Here is a 15,556-nt window from a genome sequence, read left to right on the forward strand (position 1 = left end):
TCTATGTGATCGGATTGTCCATGACAGAACACTCCATACCCACCTTTTACCTGCCGCCGTCCCCTCCAGTCTCTCTACACGCCATATCAGCATTGGTTGCATCGGTGTTGGCAGTGTAATGGGTCACAGGTTGGCATCCAAGTTGCAGGTTAAATGACAGCGTAGCAGCTGACAGATGAAGGCTTCCTACGTACGGACGAGGACGATATCGGGCTCATGAACGTGCGAAGTATCATGGATGGGAGGCATTTTTCATTCAGAAATGCCTCCCATCATTTCTGTGAGGTTGCGATCCTCCGGCTCGGCATTCAGCCACGTCGGAGGATCGCCAAGTGTTACCCATTTTTTTCAATGGGAAACCTTGCATCGCCCTCACATGAACCTCGTACGCTATGCAATATGTCTTTCAGTCCCATTGAAAACAATAGGCGATGCGTTCGGAGGAATGTGCAAAGACCAAGCATGTCCACAGGCTGGATGGCTCAGTAGTGAGAGCCACCAGCTGGAGTGCAGGAGGTCCCCAGTTTGATTCCTGCCAGTGGGCCCCTCCCTCAAGGATGGCCTCTGGACATCCCAGGGCCTAGTTTACCGGGATACCATTTGTGAAACTCCCCTGTGAGGCTTGAAGCATGTATATTTTATTCTGGCTCCCAAGAGTTTTCCTCCAGTCCATATTCCTGCCACTGCACCAGGTATTGAGGTTTTTGGTTGTGTTTTCGGGAGTCAAAGATTTTTTCAGCAACAAACTCGTTGTGCTCCTGAACCTTCACAGGAATGGGAGGTGGTTGATGTCTCCCCAATGAAAGTGTTCTCCTGGAATGACTTTTATAGGGAAACATGGAAGACTGGGTGGATCCTCAGGCTGCGTGGGAGCTTCAAGAGGAAAGCCAACTGGCCGACCCTTGCTGGAATTGGGAAGGGACCGATAAACCTTTGCCCAAGTTTGGCAGAAGGCACGTGGGTCTTCAGATTCCTGTTGGATAACCATACCTCCTCTCCAACCCGGAAAGGAAGAGACGCTTGATGGCGTCGGTCTGCCACTTCTTTGTAGGCCTCCTGAGCTTCCCGTAAAACCTCCTTTAATTCCTTTTGAATATCTGCCAATGCTGCCAGTCTGTGGTCGACCATTGGGACAGGAGTGTTAACAGGAAGGCCAGGAATGAAAATGGGGTGCATCCCGTAGTTGGCATAGAACAGGCTCTGGGCGGTAGAACTATGGTGGGCATTGTTATATGTGAACACAGGTCTGCAAAAAAAACTTTTTTAAAAATTGTTTCGATTTTGTTAAATCATCTTTATGTAGTTTTTTGCACAGATATCAAAAATGACATGGGTTTTTTTCTATCACGTAAGGCTTGCCTACAAAATAAAGTGTAAGTATTTGGAAAAAATGCAAAAAACTGAATTTTTTTTATTTGTTTTTATTATTTTAACATGAAGTAAAAGCAAAAAACAACAACAATACCTAGCTAAAATAAGCATAATAGTGATACACATGTGTTGCAAAGTTATTATAAGTCTTTGTAAAAACGTTTTCTTTTTCAATCAAAGCTTCTTTTGGTACTTTTTCGGCTGTGTTTGTGCTAGATCATATTTTCTCCAGCAGGCTACGGGGTATTTCTGTAGCTTCCAAATTGTATAGTGTGCACACATCATCGACCAGATCAGACACAAGTTATTAGTCTCATATCCAAAATGGCTCTGGAGAGAAACACCCAGACAGCCCCTTTTATTGCAAGACATAACACCTGCCCTTTAATGGGCGTGCAACAGATTACATCAGTAACATATAGGATTCTCATTTGTCGGATCATATAGAATCCCCCACCTCTCTGCCCACCCTTCCTCAAGTCTTGATGTAGCGTGGACTTTGTCCTAGCTGAAGGCATTTCTGTGTGCGTGTCAACTCATTGTTTAACTAACTTCAGTATGGGGGGGGGGGGTGGAAGAGGGCTAGGAAAACACTCAGTATTGGACAAGTATACATATAACACTATGACCTTTAACTCTTAGAGGCTGTTTGTGCAACTTATGTACTCAGCTAACATTACACCACACATCTTTCACCATGCCATTGTCTAGCAAATACCATGATGAGATTGTGTGGCCATTACCCTCCACTAAGGTAAAAGTCATTACAATAGCATAATACATTTGGTTTATACAAATCAATAGACATTTTATACTGACTAATCATCATGTCTATCAAATGTTCTTGTGAATTTTCCCTTTTTAACATCCAACAGTAGTCTGCCATCATGTTGACATTCCATCGACCTTGGTATCTGCACTCCATTTCTTTTAGATCTTGATGGAAACGTTCTCCTTGTTCCTCACTTACAGCCCCAAGATTTTCTGGAAAGTAGTCCAGATGTGAGTGAAGGAAATGGACTTTGACACTCATGTTGCAGCCCAAGATTTTGTAGTTTTGTAACAATTCAGCAACCAAAGTTTTGTAGTTTGGGTCTTTTTTATTTCCAAGAAAGCCTGTTACAACAAGTTTAAATGAATTCCAGGCATTTTTTTCTTCCATTTCCATTTTAGTGACAAAGATTTCATCTTTTAAAAGTTTTCTTATGTCAGGCCCAACAAAGACTCCCTCTTTCAGCTTAGCATCTGATAGATCAGGAAACTGTTCACAAAGATACTTGAAACACTCTCCTTCTTTGTGTAATGCTTTCACAAACTGTTTCATTAGTCCCAATGTGATATGAAGTGGTGGAAGTAAGATCTTTTTAGGATCCACTAAACTTTGTCTTTCAACATTTTTAACTCCAGGAATAAGAGCCTTTCTGATTGGCCAGGTCTGCTTGACATAGTGTTGTTTCCTGTCACGGCTATCCCATTCACAGAGGAAACATGGAAACTTTGTGTAACCACTTTGTTGACCTAGTAACATGGAAATAACGTTCAAATCCCCACAAATGGTCCATTTATGGTCAGAGTAGCTGAGCTTATTAAGAACAAACCCAAGATTTTCGTAGCATTCTTTCAAATGGACTGAGTGTCCAACAGGCACAGAAGCATATTGGTTACCATTGTGAAGAAGTATGGCTTTCAAACTCCTTTTTGACGAATCTATGAAAAGTCTCCATTCCTCTGGGTCATACGTTATGTTGAACATTTCCATGATTCCAGGTACATTGTTGCAGAAAACTAGTTTACCCTCTTGTGTAAAAAAAGGGACAAATTCCTTTTCTCTAAGTCGGTACCATGAAAATGAAACACCGGAGGCTAACATATGTCTTTCTTTAAGTCTAGACCCTGACACTTCCGCTGAATCCTTTGGTAGGCCCAGATCTCGTACTAAATTGTTCAAGTCTGATTGACAGAAAAGTTCAGGGTCATTGGTACCGGGATCATAGCTGTCATCATTATCGCTGCTACTATGTGACATTTGGTCTAAATCGTCTAAAATATTGTCCAGGGTATCCGGAGGTGAAGGAATAGGCAAGTCAGGTCCATGAGGAACAGGGCGAATAGCCGAACGTATGTTGGTTGGGTATGAAATGTCCTTCCGGGTTTTTAAATTGAAACCTTGCACTAAACAAGAACAAAAATAACAGTCATCACTGTGATTTTTAGGCTCTCTCCAAACCATGGGTACTCCAAAACGAAATGATTTCTTCTTACCTTGAAACCATTGTCTCAGTTCTTCAACACACACAGAACACACTATATGGGGAGCCCAAGATTTATCTTGGTCCCCTAATTTCATACCAAAGTATGCAAAATACACCTTCTGAACAAAATTAGAAATGTTCCTTTGTTGCTTCTTGACGGTATAAGACCCACAAATATAACAAACAGTTAGGCGAGTTGACACATCTTCTAGTAGCCATTTCTTCTAAATACCGTATCACAAAACTGTTTGATGCGTCCACCACAGTGGCTGGCTCCACACTGAGTCACTGACTGCAGTCAAGGTCACGCCTAGCAGACAGTTTAGATTCGTTGTCGTACGCGTACCGAACCTGAAAAACCCTGAAAATAAGAACATTTCAGGTGAAATTTGTGACTTATCTAGGGGTGATGGAATTTTTTCACTATTTTTACTGTAATCAGCACAAAAAATACTGTTAAACCCACTAATTAAATATGCTACAATTTTTTCATCGCAGACCTGTATCCGCCCAGTTGCCCTGAAGATGGGAGATGAAGCAGTGGAGATACTGCTCCAGAGTCTGGTTAGTTCTCTCATTTTGACCATTACAGTGAGGATAAAAGACAGAGAAGAAAGACTCCCGGTAGTTCCCAGGGCCATGCAGAAGAGCCTTCACAACTTTGAGGTGAACTGAACCCCTCTGTCCGAGACGATATCATCAGGAGTTCCATGTAGTCAGAAAACTTCCTGGATCATCAATTCCGTGGTGTGCTCAGCGGTGGGAATCCTTTGAATGGGGATGAAGTGAACCATCTCCGTGAGTCGGTCCACGACAACAAGGATGGTAGTCAGTCCTTTTGAGGGAAAATAAGCGTGGCAGCATCCAGGGTGCAGTTAAAAATTGCTTTTATTCCTCCAAAACATTTAAAACATACCATGTTTCGACTCCTGAGAGTCTTTTTCAAGTATAAAGGCATTACACACATACAGATACTTATATACAACAAAACAAATAACCAATCATAAGGAGGCAACCAATTAAGCATAATCATTAAATTCCCCTGACCTGTGAGACACCATGGTGTGTAGTTCCGTAGCTGCTGTGTATGTAATACACACACATCCTATCCCCCCATGGAATGCGGGTCACGTGCACAGTTGTCATATGACCACGTGTTACAGCGGGATGCCACCACTGTGCGCATGCACGGAGTCACGCAGGACGTAATGCATTCCAACATGGAGCGGATAACGATAGACACATCACCACATCATGTGATATTGTGTCATAGGTGAATATAACATTGCGCATGCGCACGCATCATAAGATATTGCGCTAGATCATATTTATAATCACACAGCACCATAGAATACATGTAAGGGGATATATGTTGTTATAACAAATCGCTTTTAATAGAAATATGCAACCGCAGTCCTCTGATCTCAGATGTATTTCTTGCAGATCAAACATCCACTTAACCCCTTAGTGACGAAGCCTGTTTGCGCCTTAGTGACAGAGCCAAATTTTGGAAATCTGACATGTATCGTTCAACATAGCATAACTCCGTGAAGGGTTTGCATATCCAAGTGATCCTGACATTGTTTTTCCCCACATGTTGTACTTCATTTACGTTGCAAAAATAGACCGATATAATTTGTGTATATTTATTAAAAGCACCAATATTGGAAAAATTTTGAAAAAATTGTAATTTTTTTCACATTTTCAACTGTAATATCTCAAATAGCTGCAAACATACTGTACACATTTTTGATAGGATAAATATTTCCATCTGTTTACTTTAATCTGGAAGCATATTTAAAAAACTTGTGTGTTTTTTTTAACCATTTAGATGACGTACAAATTTAACATTACGTTTCAGCAGTTTGAGAAACACTTTGTTTTCTTACAGCAAGCCAAGTTTGCAAAGGCTCATGAGTGTCAGAATAATAGATACCCCCCCAAATGACCCCATTTTAAAAACTACACCCCTTAATGTATCCACTGAGGGGGTCAGGAGGATTTTGACGCCACAGTTTTTTTTTTCAGGAATTAATTCAATTTAGAGTAGAAAAAAATGAAATTTCATATTTTTGCAAATATGTCTTTTTAAAGACAGATTTTTTTTTCTATAAGTGCACATGAAAATGAGGATTGACCCCCCCAAAATGGATACCCCTGTTTCACCCATCTTCAGAAATATGCCTATTGTGGCCCTAATCTTATGTCTGGATGCACAATGGGGCCCAAAACGAAAGAAGTAGTCAGTATCTTTCAGAACATAAATTTTGCTTGAAGGCGTTTTAGGCCCCATAGCACTCTTGTAGAGCTCCCACAAATGACCCCATTTTGAAAACTAGACCCCTTAACAAATTTAGGGGTGTACTGACCATTTTGACCCCACAGTTTTTGAATAAATTCAAGCAAAGCAAAAGGAAAAAAATTGTGATTTTCGTTTTTTTGGCAATTCTGTCATTTTAAAAACAGCTTTTTTTGTACAGCACACACATGAATGAAGACTTGCACCCCAAAATGGATACCCCTGTTTGTGCTGTGTTCAGAGACATACCCATTGTGGCCCTTATCTTATGTCTGGATGCACAAAGGGGCCCAAAATGAAAGGAGTCATCGGTGGTTTTTGAACATAAATTTTGCTTGAAGGCCTTTTATGCCCCATAGCACACTTGTAGAACTCATGAGCATCCAAAACCATAGAGAACCGCCACAAGTGACCCCATTTTGAAAACTAGACCCCTTAACGAATTTATCTAGGGGTGTACTGCCCATTTTGACCCCACAGTTTTTGAATGAATTCAAGCAAAGCAAAAGGAAAAAATTGTGATTTTCGTTTTTTTGGCAATTCTGTCATTTTAAAAACAGCTTTTTTTTTACAGCACACTTATGAATGAAGACTTACACCCCAAAATGGATACCCCTGTTTGTCCTGTGCTCAGAGGCATACCCATTGTGGCCCTAATCTTATGTCTGGATGCACAACGGGGCCCAAAATGAAAGGAATAGTCGATGGTTTTCAGAACAGAAATTTATCATGAAGGTGATTTAGGCCCCATTCCCACTTGTAGAGCCATTGAGCAGCCAAAACGACAGAGAACCCCCACAAATGATCCCATTTTAAAAACTAGACCCCCTAACGAATTCCTCTAGGGGTGTACTGTCTATTTTTACCCTACAATTTTTGAATAAATCTAAGCAAAGCCGAAGGAAAAAATTAAAATTTTCCTTTTTTTGGCAGTTATATCAACTTAAAAACTGTTTTTTTTTTTCTACAGCACACATAGGAATGAAGATTTTCCCCCCAAAATGGATACCCCTTCTTGTCCTGTGTTCAGAAACATACCCCTTGTGGCCCTAATCTACTTAAAGGACACATGGCTAGGCCTATAATGGAAGGAGCACCCGTTGGATTTCAGGGTACAACGGAATAAATTCCAGGCCCCATTGCCCACTTGTAGAGCCATTGAGCGTCCAAAACGATAGAGAACCCCCACAAATGACCCCATTTTGAAAACTAGACCCCTTATTGAATTCATCTAGGGGTGTACTACGTGTTTTGACCCCACAGTATTTGAATGAATCTAAGCAAAGCAGAAGGAAAAAATTACAATTTTTATTTTTTTGTCAATTTTGTCAATTTAAAAACAGCTTTTTTTGTACAGTGTACATAGGAATGAAGACGTTCACCCCAAAATGGATACCCCTATTGTCCCGTGTTCAGAAATATACCCATTGTGGCCCCAATCTACTAACATGACACATGGCTAGGCCTGTAATGGAGGGAACACCCGTTGGATTGCAGGGCACAACTGAATAAATCCCAGGCGCCATTGCGCACTTGTACGGAATAAAAATTGACACGTTAAAAAAATCCCCCCCCCTCCGCACCCTTTTCGGCGTTCCCCAAATCTTAGATAAAAGTAATAATGTAAACTGTGTGATATTTCCGAAGACAGGGGTAATTACGGAGGCTGGTTGGGATGGGTACATGGGGCAATAAAACCGAGTATCCCCCCTCCTCTCATGCTTTTTGGGGGGTATTTCGTGACCTCAGCGGCAGGGATGGGGTGTAAAAAGTGGCACTCTGTGAGTCTTTGTAATCTTGCGGAGGTGCGGCGGTCTCACACAGAAGGCACTCAACAAGCTGCTCCTGGAGCTGCATGAAAGCGAGCGTTCCCGGGGCTTCTTGTAAATTATGTATTACAGGTTGTGGTCTGAATAACGCCGAGCTCACGCAGCCGTATGTGGAATCTGCTTGTGGAGGCCCGCAGCGGATCCCAGCTGTAAGCCCTGCTGTGACCCTGCGTACGGTCGCGTAATGTACTGCGCATAACTGCCTACTCACACAGGCGGTCATGCACAGTACATTTTTTTTTGTTTGTATTTCCCGCACCGTCGCTTAGCGATGACACAGGTACCCGCAGCCTGTACACAATGTAGTCGCGTATGGGCTGCGGGTATATCCGCGACCATGGAGCACAATGGGCTCTATGTTGCGGATATCTGCAGTAAAATAGAACCTGCTGCGTTCTCTTTTCTGCGAGTGGATTACGCAATTCTGACCCGCTAATGTGAGCGGAAATGTGTAATCCAATGCGATTGATCTGCGTATTACTGCAGATCAGACGCATGCGGAATCCGTAGTTCCTATCTGGTCATGTGAGACTGGCCTAAGGTAGATCGCTACCTTTTTATCACGTGACCGGCGACCGCTCAACAAGGTCTCTGCTCCAGGCTCTCGGCGACCGTTAGTGGCTGGGAGCAAGGAGATTTCAAGTTTCCTGGGCTCCCCGACTCCTGCGCATGTGTCCGGTGTTTTGCCGGTGGTCGCATGTGCAGAATCCGGGAAATTTCACAGAGGAAGATCGCGTCGGAGTGCAAATATGGAGGCCTCCGATAAAAAATTTAATCTCCTCTCACTGATTGCATCAGTGAGGGGAGTCGAAGCTTTACCTGTTTTTACTTTTACGTGATCGCCATTATCCATTGGCGAACACGTGATCAGGAACCACTCACCGCGGCCCCCCGTGAAACCTCCAGGCTCTCGGCTAAGTTTTGTAGCCAGGAGCAGGGAGATTTTAAATTACCCTGGCAATCCACAGCTTTTGCGCATGCGTCCGCCATTTTGGCGACGGGTGCGTGCGCAGAAGCTGGGGTGAGGTCCTCGGATGAATCCAGGGGCCTTAGGTACATCATTTCATCCTCCCTCATGGATAGGATCCATGAGGGGAGATGAAACGTCAGCTTTTTAAACTTTTTTTTTTTACTTTTTAAAACTTTTTTTTGTACTTTCTAAACTCTTTTTTTTTTTTTTACTTGAAATGATCCCTGTTATCCATTGGATAACACTGATCATGTCCCCTGTGACATCCCTCTGCTCCTGGCTACACATGGCAGCCAGGAACAGAGTAATTTTGAATTTCCCGGGGCTCGAGCCCCTCTGTGCACTCGCCTGATGATTGACATCGGGCGCGCATGCGCAGAGGGAGACTTCGGGTCCCGGAAGACCAGGACATGGCGGAGGACCCAAGGTGAATATTTTCACCTCCCCTCATGGATCCGATTCATGAAGGGAGGTGAAACTGACACTTTTAAAAACTTTTTCGCGATCACTGCTTCAGGAGCCGGGAGCCAGGAGATTTTGAATTTGCCGGGGCTTCCGGCCTTCTTCGCATGCGCGTGACGTTTTACGTCTGACACGCATGCGCAGAAGAGCGGCGCCGGGTCCCAGAGTACCCTTTCACTGTGGCAGACTTCAGGGAAGGCAGGTGAGTACTTTCAGCCCAGATCCGATCCATCAGGGCAGCTGAATCTTTAACTTCTTTTTGCACTTTAATGCGATCGGCGCTATCTATTGGATAGCGTTGATCGCATTGCCGGGCGGACTGCCCGCAGCCCAGGATGACAGCTCCATACTGTCGGCTACCTGCGGGCACTGACAGCATGGAGCTGTCACGTCCTCAACTAAGAGGGCATTAATCATAAGAGGATGCACGTTTCTACGTCCTCTAGGATTAAAGCCCACTTACTGAGGACTTAAAAACACGATGGGGCCGTCACTAAGGGGTTAAATATAGATAGAGACTCATCAGCATAATGGTGTGGCCACGTGACAATAATCAGCACAGTGTGAGCAAGAATATTCGACTACGCCCAATAGTCTCTAATTAGAATGATCCAATTTATACCATAAATGTGACAATTGTCATCCAAACCCATGCCGGAGGTGTAGAAAATAGAATCCAACAGGCAATCAAATACGGTTCATTGTTTATTAATGTGTTATACAATAGACATGAAACCAATCAAAAAACACTTGGCCACATGCATACGCGGAGACTCAAAATATCACAATTGAGATAAAACTCCGGACATTGGTGCACAGTTCCATCCAAAGCAGCAAAAACCAATAATGCGCCTCCATTACTTCCAAGATGATCTAAAAAATATAGACAAACATATCAATAAAATATGCTTAAAATCTGCATAATACATGCGGATACTTGATGTAGCGCAACAGGTACAGCAGCTCTATCAGTATCATGAGACATTGTATTATGGTTTAACCCTTTAGGGGCCATTGTGTCCAGCTGATAAATCCAACAGAGTTCTTTCTTAAGGAGGGCCTTAGTTCTGTCTCCTCCTCTTGTAGATAAGGGCACCCCATCAATCACTCGAAATTTTAATTGAATGATGGAGTGACCCTTCTCGACAAAGTGATGAGACACTGGCAAATCCATGTTTTTTGTACGTATAGTACTTTTATGCTTCCCTATCCTACTCCTCACCTCCCTAGTTGTCTCACCTACGTATTGGAGCCCACATGGGCAAGTTATTAAATACACCATGTAGGATGAGGCGCAGGTGTAGTAACCCCTAATCTTGTAAGACACCCCCTGTGGGCATGATGAAATCTGTCGCCTTTCAACATGAGCAGCAGGGGCTGTAGATGGTGTCCGACCACTTTGTGTGAGGCCAGTCCTGTACATATGGCCCCGAAGGCATTCTCTAGGTTGCCTCAGCTAGACTATGCGGGCTCCTGAATCCTGTTGACTTATGGTCTGATAGTTGGGGCTTATTCATATCTTTTGTAAATTTCCCTCATTTTCTCTTCTTTCTCCTCTTCAGTTGGGATCTGCAGAAGGGGGATCTGCTGCTACTCCTATCTAGATTGTATGGGGTCAATTTCTCTTCCGAGGTATGAAACTTATGAAAAACCTGGATATGAGGGGAGGGGGGGGGCGGCGAAGGAAAAGGAGGAAAGCGGGGGAGCGGGTGCAGTGGGGGGTGAGATATCAAGAGCATTTGTTGTTCCCTGCCTCAGAGCCACGTTGTGAATGTGCTCTCATTTCAGGGTCTTCCCTGACCATCACTTACTCCGTCTCCTAATCAGGGAGAACCTTGTTCGACCCATCTCTTGAGGTCGTCTGAGTCTTTGAATGCCACCCAGGGCTGCCAAGTCATATGGGTTGTTTCCCACGTTTTAGGGTTGTCAGCTCCCAATTCATTGCTTCTTATGAGGGTGTGGAGCTCCTCCACCCGCATTCATAGTGGGAGCGGATGTGGAGCGCCAAAGCCTCAGGATAAGTCTCATTGCAATTATGAAAAATTTTAGGAGGCCCGATTTTGCTTCCTTCGCTGTACCTGGGAACAGTGAGAGCAGGGCCGGCTGCGGGGTCAATGTCACCCCTATATGGTGGATGTGGTTAAAGAGGATTATCACCTCTTTCGATAGGGTTGCTACTGGCCAGCAGTCCCACCATATGGGGGTCATTGTGCCTCTGCTCCCACCGCATCTCCAGCAAAGAGGCGAGGTCTGAGGGAAGATCTTCTGGAGTTGGTCAGGGGTCCTGTTCACCTGGATACTATTTTGAAGTTAAGGTCTTGGATCTTACTCGCTGAGGAGATCTTGTGCGTTGGGACCCAAACCTTGGATCAGTCCTCTTCCGTGAAGACCTCACCCAGTTCTTGTTCCCATGCCTCCCTGTATCTTGGGACTTCGTCCTCCGCCTCCCGAGCCAGTAGCATCCTGTAGAGCCTGGAGATCATGTGTCTCTGGATTGTGAGTGAAAGGCAAAGTTGCTCAAACTTCGTGAGTGGCACCGTCAAGTTTTCCTTAGGTGTCAGCGAGCTCACAAAACCTCTTAATTGTAGGTATTGGAGCCAGAATCCTGACCGAGGTGGGTTCTGTCCCAAGATCTCAGCCATGGGTTTTAAACCCGACTGCATCATGACGTCCCTCAATCTGGGCGTTGGTTCGGTTGGGAGGGTCAGGAGCCCCCGCTGTCTTAATGTAATTTCGAATTTTGGGTTTGCTGTGAGCAGCGTTAGCGGGCCCGGAATAGTGACCAGTCCGCATCTAGGCGCGAAGCTTGACCACGTCTTGATTAGTTGGAGGCCAAAGGGGGTAATGTTGGGTATAGAGTTAGCCCATTTAGGTGGGATCCAGAAAGCCCCGCCCAGGCCGTTGCTATCGCCTGAATGCTCTATTTCCACCCAGAGCCTAGAGTTCCTATTTTTGAGGAGGTCTAGAACGTAAGTTGCGATGTTAGCCTTGTAATAGAGGGAAAAGTCCGGAAGGCCCTGTCCCCCCCCCCCCCTCTCCTCTCTTGTCAAGAGAAAGAAACGCATGCGTGGTTTGCGTCCCCTCCAGACTAAGTCTGTGATTAAAGATCTGAGTTTTTTAAGAAACGATCTTGGGAGTCCAATTGGAATTGTTTGGCATAGGTAGAGAAATCTGGGTAACACGTCCATTTTTATAGCGTTGACTCGGCCGTTCCAGGAGGGATAAAGGGGACTCTATTTATCCAGGTCCCTCTCAAGGCTCTCTGCAAAAGGCGTATAGTTTAGTTTAAAAGCCTGAGAAGAGTCTGATGGGACAAGGACCCCTAGGTACTTGATGTGTGACTTATTCCAACGAAAGGTGAGCGCAGACTCTAGGTGGACAACTTCGGCCTGTGGAAGCTAGACATTTAAGACCTCGAGTGTAGTTCTTGGTTGTGGGACTCTAGTGTTTCAGCTATCTTCTCCTGAGCTTCCTCCACTGTCTCGACTCTCTGGCCTATTTGCCTAATTTCTTGTTGTAGAGCCGCGACATCATTTTTTTTGCATGCAGACTCGAATTGCTGGAACAATGTGTCAATGTAGCTCTGGGTCGGCATGGCTTTTAAGTGTTTCTTCCAGTCCCATTTCTTCTCATCTGCGGGAGTGGTGGGCGAGCTGGGAGAGAGACCCTGGTGGGATTGTCGTATGGTAGACATTTGTTTTTCGTGGCTGTTGGTGAATTCGGACCTGCTTTGTGTCTGGCCAGGCATGCTGGTGCGGGGTCTTGGAGCTTTGAGCTTAGCTGTATCTTGGGTATCGGGGGATTTAGCTCTCTGGGCTCTGCTATCTCTTTGTGGCAGGGGTGAGTGCATCTGCGTCACGGGCAATGAAGTGACGAGTACGCTGGCTCTGGGGCGGGTTGTTGTACACTTGTAGGTGGTCTCGTTTTCTGCGTTGGAGGGGAGGGGAGTGGGTCCCAACTTTGGGAGCTTCATGTGGTTGGATTTCTCCCCCAGGCTCCTGGGGTTCCAGGTGTTCTGAGCTTGCATGTGCTCTTGTGCTGGCATTGTGGCGGCTACTGCAGGTAGTTGTCACCTTCTGGACTGATGGGGGCCTACTTGATGTAAGTGGCTGTGGTGTACCCCTGGGTGGACTTTTGTTATTGCTGACAGATCTTGGGGCCACATTTTTCTGCTGCGTTCTGCTGGGGGGCATGGGGGGGTCTTCAGGAGAATCCTGAGTCTTAGTCTCTGGTATATATGCATCCCCCTCTCCTCTGCCTGAGTTTCGCTGGCTGCGCCTGCCATTTTAGCTCCCTCATTTGCAGCTGCGTGGGACTGGCTCTCTGTCTCCCTCAGCTCTCCCCTCATGCGACCGCCACGACCCTCCTTTACCTCACTCCTTGTAGGTGCTCTCTCCCTGCCTCCTCTGCTTGGCGGGCTGTCGGGGCCGTTGTTTGAAGGTTCAGCGGAGCTGCCGCTAGTTCTCCTCGATACCTTCCATTCTTATGGCCGCGCTTCAGCTGAGTCGGGGCTCACGTGGTCTGCCGGCATCTCTGCTGGCGCCATCTTGAGAGCGGCAGAGCGGGATTCTTCTCCTGCCGGTCTCCGGAGGAACGCCGATGTGCCTCTTCTGCGGGCTTCCGTTGCTGTCTGCGGGGTGCCTCTCCGCTTCCCCCTCGCCATGGGATCAAAAAGCTGGGTCTGGGTCATCTAAATGGCTGGAATATGTGGGCCGGTAGCGGGAGCCGAGCTGCAGCATGTCCTACTCCTCCATCAGCTAGCCACGCCCCCCGGGACCCCTCTTTTTATCATATAACGAGTGTACCAATTTGTCCCAAAGGTTTTGACAACACCTATTGGACATGATAGGTTGATTTTTGAACTCCTCCACACCACCAGTGAGGCTCAGAAGGGGCCAATGTCTCCTTAAAATTGTCGAGATTTGCCTGCTCATAGGATTGTAGGTGGACACAAATGGTATCCTACTAAGGGTTGATGTTTTCTCTCTGGTCACAAATAGTGTCTGTCTTTCAACGTTCTTAACCTTCTGGGTTATGTCCCCAACAATAGCCCCAGGATAACCTCTCTTCAAAAATTTATTACACATTTGTGTCAGGCGCATATCCAGCGTGCCATCATCGGCAATGCACCTGACACGCAGAAACTGACTCCACAGTAAGGAGTTAATCGTGGCTCGTGAATGATGGCTACCAAACTGTTACAGTCAGTGCTTTTGACATATAAATGTGTCTCAAAGCATTCACCTTTTATCATGACTAATACATCCAGGAATTCAATCCTATCATAAGAATATTTCAAGCGAATTGCAATTCTGGCCATACACTATTCAACTCAATCTGAAAATCCAACAGTTCCTGTTCCGTACTCCTGCAGATCAGAAAGACGTCATCTATATATCTATGCCAGGAGACCACCAGGGGCCATAGGGTTGAGGTATATACATATTTCTTTTCAAAAAGACCCATGTATATATTAGCATACGTAGGTGCTACAATCGACCCCATGGCGGTCCCCTGGCATTGTCTATAATAGTTCCCTGCAAAAATGAAGTAACTATTTGACAAAACAAATTCCAACAAGTTTAGAATGACGTATTCACACCCCACCGAGAGGTTAGAGGAAATGACTCTCTGTCTCACGGCATCCAATCCTTTTTCATGTGTTATTGAAGTGTAATAAAGACACCACATCAAATGATGCCAAAATGATGTCTTCTGTAATCTTCATCAAATTCAATTTTAACAAAGATTTATGTATTTTTGGTAATATCTATATTGTAGGTACAATGGGCGAGTCAATATCCAGGAAATCATGGAGGGACTGATTAATGCTACCCTCCATGAGTGCATCCATCAGTATGGTCCGTAAGGAGGACTGATACCGTGTAGTGAGATTACCCAGCAATAATTCATACACCTGGGTATCCGACAACTGTCTCAAGATCTCTGCTTCATATTTGGATGAATCCATCACCACAATAGCCCCGCCCTTGTCGGCTGGCTTGATGGTGATGGAGTCGTCCTGGGCGAGCACATTTATGGCTCGTTGTTCGCACCAATTAAGATTATGTTTCACAGTATGAGATCTACTGCGGGAATGCAACTTTTTAACATCAGAATTGACCGCAGCTATATACGTTTCCACCGAGTGGTCGGTGGTTGAAACATTACTCTACTACGCAGACCCACCCCATGAAGTGTAAACATATCATGGTCAGTTGGCTGCACAGCAGGAGAGGGTGTGACCACCCATGACGGCTTCTGTTGAGAGAAAAAAGATTTTCATTTTAAGCTCCTAAAAAAGCTATACGTAATTCAAGGTCCAGGGAAAACCAGTCAATGCACTGAGCCGTACAGTAAGATAGACCTTCAG

This window comes from Eleutherodactylus coqui, chromosome 8, assembly GCF_035609145.1.
Source record: "Eleutherodactylus coqui strain aEleCoq1 chromosome 8, aEleCoq1.hap1, whole genome shotgun sequence".
NCBI classification, from domain to species: Eukaryota; Metazoa; Chordata; class Amphibia; order Anura; family Eleutherodactylidae; genus Eleutherodactylus; species Eleutherodactylus coqui.